Genomic DNA, 17,459 nt, shown 5'->3' on the forward strand with positions numbered 1-17,459 from the left:
AGACTTCAACGCGCTAGTATGTTTTATAGTTGGTCTCCTGGCTATATATTTTCATTCTATTGTTGAGCTGTATGTACACATACCTACCATAGCCACTGTCAAAAAATGACTATTAGACACATGTTTCCAAGAAGAATCTACAAGGAAATATGCCTTTTAATAGATAGATTGATCTAATATGGTTAGAGTTAGAGATGACCTTAAATGTGATAAAGCAATAATAGCTATACAATTTCTTACTATACAAAAATGTTTTTTCTTGGCACTTGTGTACTTAAAGTGTGGAATATGCTTCCTTGTGTAAGGATTTTTATTCATTGGGATGAAAGATTATGTGGTGTATTTTATGATTTTTCCTGAACTATTTCATTGTTTTTGCTTTAAAACTTTATTTTTATTCATTTTTTTAAAAGTGAGAGGGAGAGAGAGAGAGATAGATAGAGATAGATAGATAGAGACATTCATATGAGAGAGAAATATTGATCAGTTGTCTCCCATACACATTCCAACTTACGTTTCCAACCCACAGTCTGGAAATGTGCCCTGACTGGAAATAGAACCAGCAACCTTTCTATGCATGGGATGATGCTCAACCAGCTGAGCCATGTAGGACAAGGCTCCTTGAAAGCATTGTTCCCTACTAATGTGACTCTTTCTTGTGTTCTAAATTCACAATGTGTAGGGAGTGGCTATAGGATTAAGTCTTGGACTGACCTGCTGGCAAAGCCACAAAAAAGTCCCAGCTTAGAGGGCACATCCCTCTTATCATAATTAAGCTTGACATTATGGCACCCCTTAGATCCTATCTGGGTAGCTAATGGGCTGTATGAGGTGCAGCAAGTGCTGTCAAAACAAGTGAAACTCATAAGAACATTGTAACTATGGTGACCACTACCTTGTTTCCCTCTGACTATAAAATAAAGGCTCAGCTTGCCGTCTGGATCTGTTCTGTGGACTTAGCCAGGCACAGAAGATCCACCTAGACACAGCTTATTCTCTTTGTCTGTCTTTTCTCCATCCTTTGCCACCCTCCCTTAGCCTCACCGAACCTTTGGCTGTGCTGGTGTGGTACAAGTGGCACCCAATGCAGGGCTGAGTTCAACCAAGGGGCACCAAATGTGGGCCTGAGTGTGAGGAACTGCAATTGTCAGGTGAAAGGATGCTCCAGTGAAGCACATGCAGAAAGCAAAAAGGAAGGTAAGGAGTGCCGTTTAGTAATAACTAGGTGTAAAACATGGGAAATTCAGGATTGTAGGAAAAGAATTTATACATATCCATACTTAAGGCTATTTTCCAAGCAAGGGGCTGTTCTGTGAGGTATGAACAGCTTTTCGGTTTGTTGGGTTTTGTGAGTAAAACCGGCCCATGGTTTTCTGAGGAAGGAAAGGTAAATATAGAGGCATGGGAGAAGGTAGGAAAACAATTTTGAGTTCATTATATAGCTGAAGGTCCAGAGGAAATGACTGCCTCTACTTTTGGTGTGTGGTCCCTGATTTGATACTGCCTAGAGCTCACTCCAGAAAGGGAGTAGATGAATGTGGCAGGGGAATCAAAACAGATGGAGAAAGGTTTCCAGAGGCTTCCAACTTCACCATCGGTGCCTCCATTGCCTCGGGCTACAGCTCCTGTGGGAGAGAGTCCTCCAGATGTGCGCTTCCTCCCAAATATGAGCAAGGATTGGAGGAAGAAAGGAAACAGCACCTGTTGGATTGGGATAATGGGGGTGGAGATATGCTCAAGTATTGCCTCACAGCATGGTCAATAGTCCTACCTATGTCAGAATTTTGTGGCTGCAGCCATACATCCTATAAGGAAAAATATTCCCAGGCTTATATTATTCATTATATGGATGACATTCTCTTAGCTCATAAAAATGAAACACATCTAAATAATATCTGTATAGATTTACAGGATTCTCTGCACTGTGCTGGATTATGCATAGCACCTGAAGAAGTTCAAAGGACATTTCCTTTTTCTTACCTTGGCAGCATTATTGAGGGGGGGAAAAATAAAACCTCAGAAAATTCAAATTTGGATGACACTTTACTTACATTAAATGACTTGCAAAAATTATTAGGAGATGTTAACTGGGTTTGACCTGCTTTAAAATTAACCACTGCTTACTTAAGCCCTTTATTTCATATAGTAAGGGGAGATTCATCTTCGTCATCCCCGCACTGCTGGACAGGAAGCCAAGACAGCCTTACATAAAGTTGAGAATGCTTTTAAATTCAGCACGACTTACTGTGGGAATCTCTTTCACGGCCCACGTGGAAAGAGTTCCAATTCAGGGTTCGGGTTCAGGAGAAGGGCCGCACACAAATGAAGAAACTTAAGACTTGAAGAAATTCAACTTGGCGATATGGGGGGCCAGGCGGTAGTCCAACTCCATTGGGAGAACTACTCCCTGCTCTGGCCCTGCCACCCCTTTTTATTGAGGGTTTGGGGAAAACATCTTAGGCAACTTAAACAGAAATTTACATGTAGCCCTTAGGCAGGAAATAACAGAAACTTACATGGAACAAACAAGGTGGAGGCTGCTTCAGCTAACAATGTCTCAACTAAAGGTTTTCCAGCAACTTACTAGAATTGATTACTCCCTTCCTTTACAGGTTTTAATTTTCCCTACAACACATACACCCACTGGGGTCATTTGGCAAACTCCTGGAGTTGTTTGGCTTATTCTCCAACTAAGGTATTAACTCATTTTCATGATTTGGTTTCCCAGCTGATAGCTTTAGCCCACCTTCGGACAGGCCAATTAGTGGGCCGAGACCCTGACCTTATTGTGGTCCCATTTACAGCTATACAGCAAGGCTGGCTCTGGCAACAATCAATGAATTGGCAAGTTGCACTTGCTAATTTCTCCAAACAGGTTGGTAACCATTATCCAGCAAATAAGGTTTTACAATTTCTCTTAGTTACAACTTTTACCTTCCCAAAGATAATGAAGTCACAACCTATACCACAGGCATTAACAATTTTTACAGATGGATCCAGTTCTGGAAAAGCTGGATCCTACTGCAACAGAGGTGCAAAGTTCCTTCAAACCCCTTATATTTCAGCACAATGGGTAGAAATACAAGCTCTTATCTATGCCTTGACAGATTTTGCTACGGAGCCCATTAACCTATATATAGTGATAGTGCTTATGTGGTAAGTATGGCCAAACTAATTGAAACGGCTACCATAGGACACACTAATTTGGAGGAACTCTTTCATTTATTTTTCAACCTTCAAAAAGTTACTAGAGAATGACAGTTTCCCTGCTTTTTTGGTCATATCCGATCTCATTCAGGTCTCCCTGGTCCATTAGCTATAGGCAATGATGCTATTGATCGATGCAAGGAGATTACCCCATTTTCTCTTGCCCAGTCCTCCCATGCTTTGCATCATCAAAATGCTGCTGCCTTACACAAACAATTCAGTATTTCTCAGGAGCAAGCTTGTCAAATTGTTAAGCAGTGCCTTCAGTGTGTAATTTATTGCCCTGTGCAGTCATTGGGGGTTAATCCTAGGGGTCTTAAACATAATCACACTATTAAGATTTTTTTTTTTTACTTAAGTGGGGATTACAACTCAAAATGACTTTACCCAGGGGAGGCTAAATGAATAAATTGAGACACTTGATCTGTTTCCTGAAGAAATTTTATTGGATAAATATGTGTGCACTTTTTAATGCTAGTGTAACATTACCATTTAAGAGATTTGCAACAAATACATTCATGCTCTGAAACAGGAAAAGGGTCCCTGGGGGGGGCTAATATCAAGATGTTTGCAGGGCTGGGATTCTCCTGGGGGCTACAGGGAAGAGTCTACTTACTTTCCTATGCCAAGCTTAGATTAGAGTGTAAAATAATCTAAATATGTTTCTTATAACTTACAAATATTTCACAGTGGGGGACTAAATGACAGCTCAACTTGTGATGTAAGTTGAAATGCCAAGTTCTTGTGGCTAATATGTCATGAAGCTCATTGTGTAGCACTCAATGTTTATATCAAAGAAACTTATTTCTACCCCTTGTTGAAAAGAAAAACAGTAATTATCTGTAGACATTTGGGGCTATGTTCCTACCACAAGTCGATATTTGGAGACTCAAGTTTTCTAATCCATACTATATCCTCAGCCTTAAATTTGGAAAAATTTTAAATCAGGGTTGGCATAAGGTGCTGGGATGTTAGTCCTCTGAAACCCAACAAATGTAATGCGGAAGAACTAGTAAAAACTGCACCCATTTTCATCCTAAGCTGGTCTTTTGGGAATACAGACTCTCCAGGAAAACATTCCCTTCTGTCCAGACCCACAGGGAAATCAGGTAATTAGAAGCTGCAGTAACAAGGCAGAAATGCACTTAATGAGCAGACATAGGGAATTGTAAATATCTCCTCACCTCCGGTCTCTCCCTGTGTGACCTTGAGCTGGATGGGACCTGGTTGTTGCTTTTAGAATCCTAAGTTTTTCTAGGAGACCTGTGCTTGCCTCCTTCCTGCAGCCTTGTCTGGGCAGAGAGCTTCAGTCTCCATCATCACCCATCCGGGAGACTGGACTTTCCCATGGAGACTTTCCCCTCAGAGTTCCCAATCAGGTGAGTCCAGAGGTCCAGTAGGTACTACAGGAAAGGGTCAGAGAGAGTCAAAGCCAATCTCATGTACCTGAGATCTCTTGACAGGCACCAGCCTATGATTGCCTGTTTTCCAGATTAACTAATGATTGACTGATTTAGGATGCCAAAAGGAGAAGTGAATATTGAACTTATTGCTGATAATTAACAGATGGAAGACCAATTAGAGGTGATAATCTGAGGCATTCTCTTTTATTTACTAAAGTGATTCAAGTAAAAGTAGAATGTGTACACTGAGTTTTGCAGCTAAAAGGAATGGGAAAATAGAGCAGTAGATATGGAGGGATGTCCAATCCAGTGAGGGCAGTTCTTTATTTTTATTATGGCGTCTATTCAACTACATTGCATTGATGAGAAAGATCCAAGTCCAAAATATTTCATATAGTTCAAGAGACCTACATTTCACAGGATCTTCTTTCACTCTAATCCATACTACCTCCTCAATATTAAACTTGGAAAATTTCACCCTGGTATTCAATTCACATGAAAAAGAATATATGATAAATTACAAGACGTATGCTAAACAATTTAACTTTGCAATTACTTCATTTTCTGTTACCTGAATTTATTTGCTGGTTATTCATTTGTTTAATCTCTTTTAAGTCATCTGTAAAGTCTTGACCTTTGTGTAGTGGGGTCAGAGTATTTTTATTCCTGTTTTTGATTGCATTCTTCCCAACAAGGAATTGGAGGTTTCTTTCACCCACTCTGTTGTTTGTTATTGATACCTTCATGTGTGTGGATGTGGGCAATTGTGAGTGTTTATTAATAGTGTGGGCTCAAATCTGTCGCTCAGTCATATTGCATTGTCTCCATTCATTTTTCTAAATTTTATTTTTTTAAAAATAATTCTTTATTATTGAAAGTATTACATGAGTCCCCCTTTTCCCCCCATTGACTCCTTCTAGCCCCCCCCCACACACACACATACACATACACCCTCTTCCCCTGGCCTTCGCCCCCTTCCTCTATGATCTGTGTCCATGTGTTATGCATATATGCATACAAAGTCTTTGGTTGATTACCTCCCACCCACCCACCCACCCTCCCAAGCCTTCTCTCTATGAGATTCCACATCCTGTTCCATGTTTCCAAGTCTCTGGATCCATTCCATTTATCGGTTTATTTTGTTACTTAAATTCCACATATGAGTGAGATCAATTCCATTGCTTTTGCAGTTTTACTTTTCTCACTGAAAAAAAAATCAGCTGTTACTTTTAATTCTTCACTTGTGAATCATTGCTATCACAAAAGTGAAAATGAATGTTGTTCTGTGTATGCAGTGCTAATAAATCACCCTACATACATATTGCCAACATGTTCCAAAACTTCATTGTTCCTTATTGTTCTTTTTGGTCTTATATTTGCTCTATTTACAAAACAGACATCACCTTCTATGGTCCTCTGAAAGGCATTCTCTTTTATTTACTAAAGATTACCTTTACCTTCCATTTGCATATTTGTACCCAATATCGTTGTACAAGAAGAAACTATAGCTTAGATACTGCTTTCCTCCAAAGTTAAAGTCCATTTTAGCCCGGCCGGCATGGCTCAGTGGTTGAGTGATGACTTATGAACCAGGAGATCACTGTTAGATTTCTGTCTGGGTTGCAGGCTTGGTTCTTGGTAGGGGATATGCAGAGGGCAGTCAATCACTGATTCTCTCTCATTGTTCATGTTTTTATCTCTCTATCCCCCTCTTCCTCTCTAAAATATATATATATATATATATATATATATATATATATATATATATATATATATATAATTTTATAATATTCTGTTTTTTTCCAAGTTATTGGAAATTTAAGCTGGAATTAGTGGCCCATGATGATATTATTATTATTATCTGTCTTTATATAGATTTATTTGATCCTCACTTAATTTTGTTTCATATTTTTGTAACTACTATACTTAATCTAATTTCACTCCTTTTATAATCTATACTCTAATTTTTTTTAAAACTTACCTTCTGTGCTTTGAATGCATACATACTCATTTGCAATTGTCAAATGGATAAATAGCATCCTGTGTCCAGCAGAAATTATCTTTATGTGTTATACAGTCTTTTTTTTTTCTAAGTTCTTCCTTATTACCCAACCATACATTTTGCTCTTCCCTCCAATCAACTAATGTAATGCCAATTCATTATTACCATGTATACAAAATATTTTATGATGTGGCTGTGCTATTTACACTTTGAAAGCATGAATAATAGTTATATGAAATTATAATTGAACCAAAAGATAGATATAGAGACAGTAAAGCAACAAGCAGACTACCAAATTACAGCAGGGAGGGTAGGGAGATCTGGGAGAGATAATAGATCAACCAAAGGACTTGTATACATGCATATAAGTACAACCAATGAACACAAAACTCTGGGGAGAGAGGGTATGTATGGGAGGGGGGAGCAATGGTAAGATATGTACACAGATAATAATTTAATTAAAAAAATAAGGGAAAATATTTTGGAATTATTACATTAAAATTCTGGTTCTCCACCAGAGGCAATATTGTTCCCTCAGAGGATATTGACCAATATGCAGAGACATTTCTGTCAATCATATGGAAGGTGTAGGTAGAGACCAGGGATGCACAGAAGAGACCACACCCCAGGCAATGATCTGGCCCAGAATGTCAATAGTGCAAAGATTGAGAAACCACGACTTAAAGAATATATGCACTTGTAATATTTATAGTTGTCGTCAGATTGGTTTCCCAATGTTGTAACACTTAACAGTTCTGCCAGTAAAGAAAATAGAGTACCCCTTAGCTCCCTGTTAGCAAGTTCCAGTCCTGGTCAATGTGACACCTTTTAAGTTTTCCCCAAGCTGACAGAGGTGGAAGAATTTTTTTGTTGTTTTCTGAACTTTTTCTAAGTTTTAGCAAAGATTCATATATTTGATGGTCTTGTTAATTTGAATATTATTTGTATGTGCCTATTAGTCTTTCATTATTAGCCCTTTAAATGATTTCTAAACATGATTGTGGTGGGGGAGATGGAAGAGTGTAGGGAGGGAGACAAATGGTGATAAAAAGAGACTTGACTAGGGGAGCTGGACACACAATACTATATACATCTGATGTATGATAGAATTGTACACCTGAACCTATGTAATTTTGTTAACCAATATTACCCCCAATAAATTCCATGAAATTTAAAAAAAAAACTTAATATACATTATTATTTCTCAATTGACTTTGGGGAATCTTTTGGCCATAAAATTGTTTCATGTTTTATTTAGTTAAATATGTCTGTCTCATTACTACTAAGTCTCATGTCTTAATTTTGATGGTTTGGCCCACCCATACATACTAATATGCAGTTTTCTAGCATTTCACATGAAAAGGATTGGCTACACTTAGCATTGAGTAGGCAATCCCTCTGATTTTTTGTAAAGTGACTGAGGGAGGGGAATAACTTCATTTCCTTCTAGGTTGATATAGTCCCAGCTTTTATTAAACAATTCAATGTTTACAAATATATTGAAATGCAGACTTATCATGGGTTCAATGCACTTATATACTGAGGTCTAATTCCTGATTCATTCAAGAAATAACAATGGGGCATCTACCATGTACCACAATTTCTAGAAACATTACAGATTTTCTTCTATGTCTATGCCATTGCCAATTTGATTACTAATCCAAGTTAGTAATCCTAAATTATTGCTATTTATTATATCTTGTTTTGGTTAGTTTTTGATGCTCCACTCAATTTTCTTTAATATAGTTGCTTGGAATTTGCTCTGTTTAACCAGATTTCATTCTCCCTGTATTCTTTTCATTTCATAACTTCATATTTACTTAAAGGTTTGCTTATAAAAGTGCACATATATTCACACACATTTGTGAAAATACAAAGGTGAACAAAACAGGTGAAACCTTGCTTATTTGAACCTAGCACTGTGATGAAGTCAGGGTACAATGAAAAAATGTTTGTATGACCAGGTGCTCAGGCTTACATCATATGAAGAAAGTTACTCAGTGTAAAAGGAAAGATTGCCAAGGCATGTGCAGAATTTATTGATCACATCTTCAGAGGCCTTTGGTCATTGGATGAAAATCAAAGCTAAGATAAAAAATGATGCCTCATAAGAAAAGTGAGAAATATCTTGTCAAACATATAAAAACCAACTGATCAAATAAATATAGAGGAGGCATAGGAAAAAACACTGCTTGGTGTTAAAAATATTCAACCAGTGTTGTTTTTATATATTTCCTGTTGTGAGTTATTGGTTGAATTTTTTGTCAGATTTCACTTGAGGTAGTTACCTTTGTATTTTTGACTAATTTATTTTTTCTCCTCTATTATTCTTGCTTGGCTTTAATGGGGATATAATTTGGGTTGGAAAGCAGCCAGAATGTAAGATTTTTCTTTCTCATTGTCTATCAGGGATCACCTAAGCTAATTAAATCTCTCTTCTTCCTCATGTCCACTTTATTGTTCTCTATCCCTCTATGTTTATTAAACCTATTGTTTTTATTTCTTTAAATACAGGACAGAACATGCGCATAGCAGCATGAATCCCAAAGCTTATTTGTCCATGAGCGGTGTACTATAAGAATATCGAAATACTATTTCTAAATTCTTTTTGGAAAAGATAGTTGATCTGGACACATAAACTTGTATCTTCTCATAGTCTAAATAGTATCAGTGTGAGAAGGACATAGAAATAACAGTGGGTAAAAGGCCAAGGTGTGCCGTTTTGTGTGTGTGTGTGTGTGTGTGTGTGTGTGTGTGTGTGTGTCTTATAAACTGAGAGTACTGCCTGGACTGATATATTCCAATGTGACTCTAATATCAAGAGGAGATCTTTTTCAATTAACAAGGTGCTTCTGCAACCAGATTAATGAAGTGCTAGTTTTGCATAATGTGCATAAGGCACTCCCCATGACCTGAAGTTACAACAGCAGCACACAAGTGACCATTTTTCTAAATATTCTCTGACAGCTCTTATCCTGCTTTGCTGTGATCATTCCACTTGACACTCTGGCTCATTTTGAGCCCTGATTTTCTAAACAATCATCTTCCTCAGGGTCTTTGCACAGCCTGTTCCTTTTGCCTGTCAAACACTTATGCTTCATTCTCCCAGTTAGTGGTCTATGAGGTATCTGTTTCAGTGGCATCTTTTGGCAACTGTTGGCTAAACTCTATAAAAAAGAACACTCTCCCTCCTCTCTCTCCATTTAATGTGATTTGCTTTTCTTTATAGCAGCTGCACCATTGGATATGTTTTTATTCTTTTTATTTGATTATATATTTTTCTCCTTGATGAGTTTGTAGAGACTTTGTTTTTCAGCATCCCATACTCTGAAAAGTGCCTGGAACATAGTCTGTAGTCAATATAAATTCCCCAAATGCATGAACTATATCTTCAATAAAACAGTAATATACGTTATGTTTGAAGAACAGGTAGATAGTAGAAAAGCACATTCTAATAACAAATGCTAAGAGAGATACCAAAATGGGGACCAAGTCAAACACCAAAAGTGGAAATTATTTTCTTGATTCTAAAACATAAATATGTCATTTATTCTAAACTACCAATGCTTGCTAATATGAAAATTAGTTTTTCATTTTTTCTATTTTCTGGTAGTGAACAAGGCAATGGTACACGACCTTCAGAATTTGTTCTTCTGGGACTTTCAGAGGAACCAGAACTGCAGCCCCTCATATTTGGGCTTTTCTTCTCCATGTACCTGATCACTGTGTTAGGAAACCTACTCATCATCCTGGCCGTCAGCTCAGACTCCCACCTCCACACGCCCATGTACTTCTTCCTCTGCAACCTGTCCTTGGTAGACATCTGTTTCACCTCCACCACCATCCCAAAGATGCTTTGGAACATCCATATACAGAGCAAAGTCATCACCTATGAAGGCTGCATCACACAGATGTATTTTTTCATACTTTTTGCTAGCTTGGACAACTTTATCCTGACTGTAATGGCCTATGATCGGTTTGTGGCCATCTGCCACCCCCTGCACTACATGGTCATCATGAACCCCCGGCTCTGTGGATTTCTAGTTCTGGTGTCTTGGATCCTAAGTTTCTTGAATTCCTTGTTAGAAAGCTTAATGGTGTTGGGTCTGCGCTTCTGCTCAGACTTGGAAATACACCACTTTTTCTGTGAATTCAATCAGTTGCCTGTTCTGACACCTTTCTTAACAACATTATACTGTATTTTTCAGCTGGGCTTCTATGTGGTAGTCCCCTTGCTGGGATCCTTTACTCTTACTCCAAGATAATTTCCTCCATACGTGCAATCCCATCAGCTCAGGGGAAGTATAAAGCATTTTCTACCTGTGCATCTCACCTCTCAGTTGTCTCCTTATTTTATGGTACAGTTTTAGGTGTTTACCTCAGTTCTGCTGTTTCGCAAAGCTCACATTCAAGTGCAGCAGCCTCGGTGATGTACACGGTGGTCACACCCATGCTGAACCCCTTCATCTACAGTCTGAGGAATAAGGACATAAAGAGGGCCCTGCAAAGATTCCTTGGCAGGTAAGCTTTTCATGGGCCAATTGTACTCGGCTGAACAATTGCCCAGGAATGCAGCGATCAAATCCTCAGGGCCCAAAGTTCTGGCACAAATAAATCCAATATTTGGGCCATATGCAATTGGAAATTCTCATTTATCTCATAGATTAACATGAATTACTTTAGCATAATTTAATATTTTATGACACTTGCCATTCCAAGTAATTTTCCTGAAAGAATAGTCATGAATTATACTACCCCTGTGGACAAAATTATATTTGGCTACTAAGGTCATTTGCATAATTTTATTTTAGAGCAAAATCTAAGATCATAGTTCTCACTTATATGTTCATTATGCTTTCCTTTTTTAAAAAGTGTATATATATATATATATATATATATATATATATATGTATATATTTTTTTTACCACCATTTGCCCACCATTCAGAACTGAAATATCATTGCTGACATGTACACATAAGGAACTGTTTGACATTGAAATTGGGTCTCAAAAGAACTGGTGGCCCAGAAAGTAGCTCACTACAGACTGATTCATACGCCTTTCGGCATAACGATTATTGCTTGTCTCATTTTTTATTTTTATAAGTATATTTCCAGTAGGACATAATCCCACTCATCTAGGGGAAATGGTGAACAACATAGTCTGATGAACAAGAACAGACCCAGAGATAGGGAGCCATGGGTCAGACTGTTGGACCTCAAAGGGAGGATGGGGATAAAAGGGAGAGATCAACCAAAGGACTTATGTGCACACATATGAGCCTAACCAGTGGTCAAGGACAATAGGGGGACGGGGGCATGAGTGGGAGGTGGGGGATTGGAATGGGGGGTTGAGGACAAATATGTGATACCTTAATCAATAAAGAAATTAATTTTTTTTAAAGTATATTTTTATTGATTTCAGAGAGTGGAAGGGAGAGGAAGAGAATGATAGAAACTTCAATGATGAGATAGAAACAACAATCAGTTGCCTCCTGCATGCCCCACACTAGGGATGGAGACTGCAACCCAGACATATGCTGCCACCATAATCAAACTTTGACTTCCTGGTGTACAGGTCGATGCTCAACCACGGAGCCATGCTGGTTGGGGTATCATTATTTTCTACTAGAGGCCCGATGTATGAAATTTGTGCATGGGGAAGGGGGGGTTCCTCTCAGCCAGCCTGTACCCTCTCCAATCCAGGACCCCTCGGGATTGGGCCTAAACTGGCTGGCAGTCAGACATCCCTCTCACAATCCTGGACCACTGGCTCCTTATCACTCACCTGCCTGCCTGCCTGATCAACCCTAACTGCTCCCACTGCTGGCCTGATTGCTCTTCACTGCCTCTGTGTGCTGGCCTGATCGCCACTAACTGCCCACTCCCTGCTGACCTGGTTGCCCCCAAATTTCCCCTCCCTGCTAGCCTGGTCACCCCTAACTGCCTCCCCTGTCAGCCTAGTTGCGCCTCACTGCCCCCCTGCTAAGCTAGTTGCCCCTCACTGCCTCCCTGTCAGCCTAATGGCACCCAACTGTCCCCCTCTGCTGGCCGGATCACACCTAACTGCCTCCCCCCTGACAGCTTGGTTGCCCCTAACTGCCTCCTTTGCCAGCCTATACAGCCCTCACTGCCCCCTCTGCCAGTTTAATGACCCCAATTGCCCCTTTCCTGTTGGCCTGGTCACTCCTAACTACCCACTCTCCTGCCAGCCTGATTACCCCTTTCTGCCACTCCTACCAGCCTGGTTGCCCCCAAAGCACCCCCTTGCTGGCCTGGTCACCACTAACTGACCCCATGCTGATCTGGTCACACATAGCTACCCCCCATGCCAAACTAGTCTCCCCTCTCTGCCCCCCTGACAGCCTAATCACCCCCAACTGTCCCCTTCCTGCTGGCCTGGTCACTCCTAACTGCCCCCCTCTGCTGGCCTGGTCATCCATAACTGCCCCTCCCCCCCCCCCCGCCAGGCTGGTTGTCTCCAACTGCCCCCCCCCCCTTCTGGCCTTATCACTCCCAACTGCCCTTCCCTGCAGGCCTGGTCCCTCCCAACTGCCCTCCCCTGCTGGCCTGATTGCCCACAAATGCCCTCCCCTGCTGGCCATATTATGGTGGCCATTTTGTGTCCACATGGGGTGGCCATCTTTGACCACATGGGGTGGCCATCTTGTGTGTTGGAGTGATGGTCAATTTGCATATTAACATTTTATTAGATAGGATGGGTGCATATATTTTTACTGATTAGTGTTTCTGGTTTCATAGGATACATTCCTACAAGAGGGATCACTGGGTTAAATGGCAGTTCCAGAATGGAATTTCCTCAAAAAATTAAAAATGGAACTGCCATTTAACCCAGTGATCCAGAATGGAATTTCCTCAAAAAATTAAAAATGGAACTGCCATTTAACCCAGTGATCCCTCTTGTAGGAATGTATCCTATGAAACCAGAAACACTAATCAGTCTGCATTCCCACCAGCAGTGTACTACACATAAGAGTTCCTTTTTCTCTGCATCCTTACCAGCACTTGTTTATTCATTTGTTGATGATAGTCATTCTGACAGCTGTGAGATGGTACCTTATTGTCATTTTGATTTGCATATCTTGGATAATTACTGACTTTGAGCTTGTTTTCATATGTCTCTCAGCCTTCTGTATGTCCTCTTTCAAAAAGTGTCTATTTAGGTCCTTTGCCCATTTTATTTTATTGGATTATCTTCCTTTTGTTAAGTTATACGAGTTTCTTGTAAATTTTGGAGATTAAACCTTATCTGAGATTGCATTGGCAAATATGTTCTCCCAAGCAGTGGGCTTTCTTCTTGTTTTGTTGATGGGCCAGCACCTAATATGGAAGAAACTGCCTTGTCTCCATTGTATGCTCTTGCCTCCTTTGTCAAATATTAATTGAGCATAATGGTGTGGGATGATTCCTGTGTTCTCTGTTCTGTTTCATTGGTGTATATGTCTGTTCTTATGCCAGTACCACGCAGTTTTGAGAACAATGGCTCTGTAATATAGCTTGCCTTCTGGTATTGTGATCCCTTCAACTTTGTTCTTCTTTCTTGTGGTCTATTTTTTATTTTAGATAAATTTTTGGATAGTTTGTTCCAAGTCTGTGAAATATGCTGTTGGTATTTTAATGGGGATTGCATTGAATCTATAAATTGCTTTGGGTAGTATGGACATTTTAATGATGTTGATTCTTCCAATCCATGAACACAGTATGTTCTTCCATTTGTTTATGTCTTTCTCTATCTCTTTTTTCAATGTCATGTAGTTCTCCAAGTACAGGTCTTTTACTTCCTTAGTTAAATTTATTCCTAGATATCTTAATGTTTTTGGTGCAATCCAATATGGGATTTTTTTGTTTGTTTTGTTTTGTTACTCTTTCTGTGAGTTCATTATTGCAGTATAAAAAAGTTATAGATTTCTGGGTGTTAATTTGTCCCATGGTGATAGTGAGGTATTAAAGTCTCCTACTATGAGTATATTCCTATCAATCTCTCCCTTGATATCCTCTAGGAGTTTGTTTTTGTTTTGTTTTTTAATGTATTTGGATGCTCCTATATTAGGTGCTTATATGATTACCAGTTATTTCTTCTTGTTGGATTACTCCCTTTAGTATTATGAAGTGGCCTTCTTTATCTCTTATTATGACCTTCACTTTGAGATCTAAGTTGTCATATATAAGTATTGCTACGCCAGCTTTTTTTCATTTCCATAGGCCTGGAAAACCTTTTTCCATCCCTTCACCCTCAGTCTATGTGCATCTTTTTTTCTGAGGAGGGTTTCTTGTAGAGAGCAGATATATGGGTCTTCTTTTCTTACCCAATCTGTTACCCTGTGTCTTTTGATTGGGGCATTTAATCCATTTTCATTTAAAGTTATTGATAGGTACTTATTTGTCGCCATTCTTATTATTTACCCCTTTGTTCCTTCTTCACTTTCTTTTTTTATATAAAATAATTTTTTTTGATTTTTTACAGAGAGGAAAGGAGAGAGATAGAGAGCTAGAAACATTGATCAGTCCACAGACCGATGCTCTACCACTGAGCCAAACCAGTTTCGGCTCCTTCTTCACTTTCTATATTCTTTTTTACAGCATACCCTTTAACATTTCTTGCATTGCTGGTTTAGTGGTGATAAATTCCATTAGTCCTTTTATGTCTGTGAAGCTCCTGATTTCACCTTTAATTTTGATTTATAGCCCTGCTGGGTACAGTATTCTTGAATTCAGACCATTTCTTTGCATGACTTTGTATATTTCATTCTTTTCTATTCTGGCCTGATGAGTTTCTGTTGAGAAATCAGTTGCTAATCTGATGGCGGTTGTGCCCAAAACCAAAGTACATACCCTTGACCAGAATTGAACCTGGGACCTCTCAGTCCATAGGCAGACACTCTATCCACTGAGCCAAACTGGTTTCGGCACGGGTTGTTTTTTAGAGATCCCTTCTGTTAGCAACTCTGAGGACCCCTTTTCACATTCATGGATCATACCAACCTCAACAGCCACGGACTTTTCTAGGCACAGACCTTCCCAGGTCCTCCACCTCCCACGGTGTGCACGTTTCTCCTGCAGAGACCAGACACCTCACCTTATCCCACTAGAAATCTGACATTTCCTCGGTGGAATGTAGACCTCTTCTGAAACCGTGTATTTGCACCAATTGGCGACCAATGTTATGAGGCTCACAGCTGTTTGGTGGTCTCCACAGTTGCACCTTTTCAAGCTTCTGATAAGATTCACTTTCTTCTTTAAGGTGGAGCGGCTTCTGTGCCTGAGCTGGTCGCTCTAAGAGGGAATTCAGCCACAGAGGGGCTGCCCAATCAAGGGAACCCTGTTCAGCAGTCCTCCACCCTCTCCTGGAGTTTAACTGTCCTCTAATTCCCCATCAAATACTCCCCGTGCCACTCTCAGCTTTTCCTTCTTTCTGCTCTAGCACAAGGCTCGGGACCCATCTGTCTATTCCACTGTCTTCCCCACCCTCCCCCCCAATCCTCGCACTGTTCAATAAGAAATTCTTTACCAGTTAAAGAGTCTGAATATCTCCAAACTGATTATAAATTTATTCTACTTAAGAGGGATTACACCTCAAAATGCTTTTACCCAGGGACAATGTATGAATTCAGACTTTAATTTCATTTTCCTGAAGAAGAATATCATTGAATAAATGTTTGCATTCAATTTTCAGTGCTACTGTAAAAATATCCAGAGTGATTAAAACAAAAATGTTTATGCTCTTACAATTCCTGAGGTCAGAAACAGGAATGGGTCTCAGTGGGCTAATATCAAGTTGTTTGCAGGGCTAGGTTTCTTCTGGAGGCTACTGGGAAGAGTCTATTTACTTTCCTATTCCAAACTTTTATTAGAGTGCAAAGAGTATATGTTTCTGATAACTAACAACTATTTCATAGTGAGGGACTAAAGGACAGCTCTCAACTTGTGATATAAGGTCAAAATGCCAAATTGTTTTTGGCTAATGTGTCATGAAACCCATGTGTAACATTTAAACTTTATATCAAAGGAAGTTAGTTCTCCCCCTCATTGAAAAGAAAAATAGAATTTTATGTAGATATCAGAGCCTGTGTTCCAACAACCAGTCGGTATATTCAGATTTAACTTTTCTAATCTAGGCTAGGCTTTCAAGTCTGAAATTTGGGGAAAAAAATTTAAATCGGTGTTGGGATAAGATGCTGAGATGTCAGTCCCCTGAAAACCAACAGATTTTGTAAGGAAGAATTAGTAAAAATCTGGGATTCCCTTGACTTTTAAACTTGTCTTTTGGGAACAGAGAATTTCCAGGAAAACATTTCATTCTCTCTCAACCCACTGGGAAAACATGTGATTAGAGGTTGAAATAACAAGGCAGAAATGCACCTAATGAGCAGACATAGGGAGCTGTAAATATCTCCTCATCTCCAGTCTCTCAGTGTGTGTGACCTTGGGCTGGATGGAATCTGGTTGTTGCTTTTAAATTTGCCTCCTTCCTGCTGTCTTGTCTGGGCAAAGAGCTTCAGTCTCCATCATCAATCATCCAGGAGGTTGGAATTTCACACAAAAGCTGTCCCCTAAGATTTCCTATCAGGTGAGTCCAACAATCTGGCAGGTACTACAAGAAAGAGCCAGAGAGAATCAAAGCCACGAATATTTACCTGAGGTCTCTTGATAGCCATATGGTTGTTTGTGTGATTAACTAATTAATGAGTAGTTTAGCATGCTGAAGGGAGAAGTGAACATTAAACTCAGCAATACATGGTTAATTGTTGGTAATTAATAGATGAAATGTCAATAAGAGATGGCAATGGTAGACATAAAGTACTTTAAATAAAAGTGGAACCTATACAA

At 39.4% G+C, this 17,459-nt stretch overlaps 1 pseudogene across 1 annotated transcript; it reads left to right on the forward strand.

The window, feature by feature from the left end:
- The first annotated feature begins 10,226 nt into the window (after positions 1-10,226).
- LOC311623687 (olfactory receptor 7A10-like) lies at positions 10,227-11,137 on the forward strand (annotated as a pseudogene). The gene has a single exon. The product of its transcript is annotated as an olfactory receptor 7A10-like (transcript).
- The last annotated feature ends 6,322 nt before the right edge of the window (positions 11,138-17,459 follow it).

The sequence above is a fragment of the Pipistrellus hanaki genome (genome assembly GCF_964339955.1).
Source record: "Pipistrellus hanaki genome assembly, chromosome: 5".
Taxonomy (NCBI): Eukaryota; Metazoa; Chordata; class Mammalia; order Chiroptera; family Vespertilionidae; genus Pipistrellus; species Pipistrellus hanaki.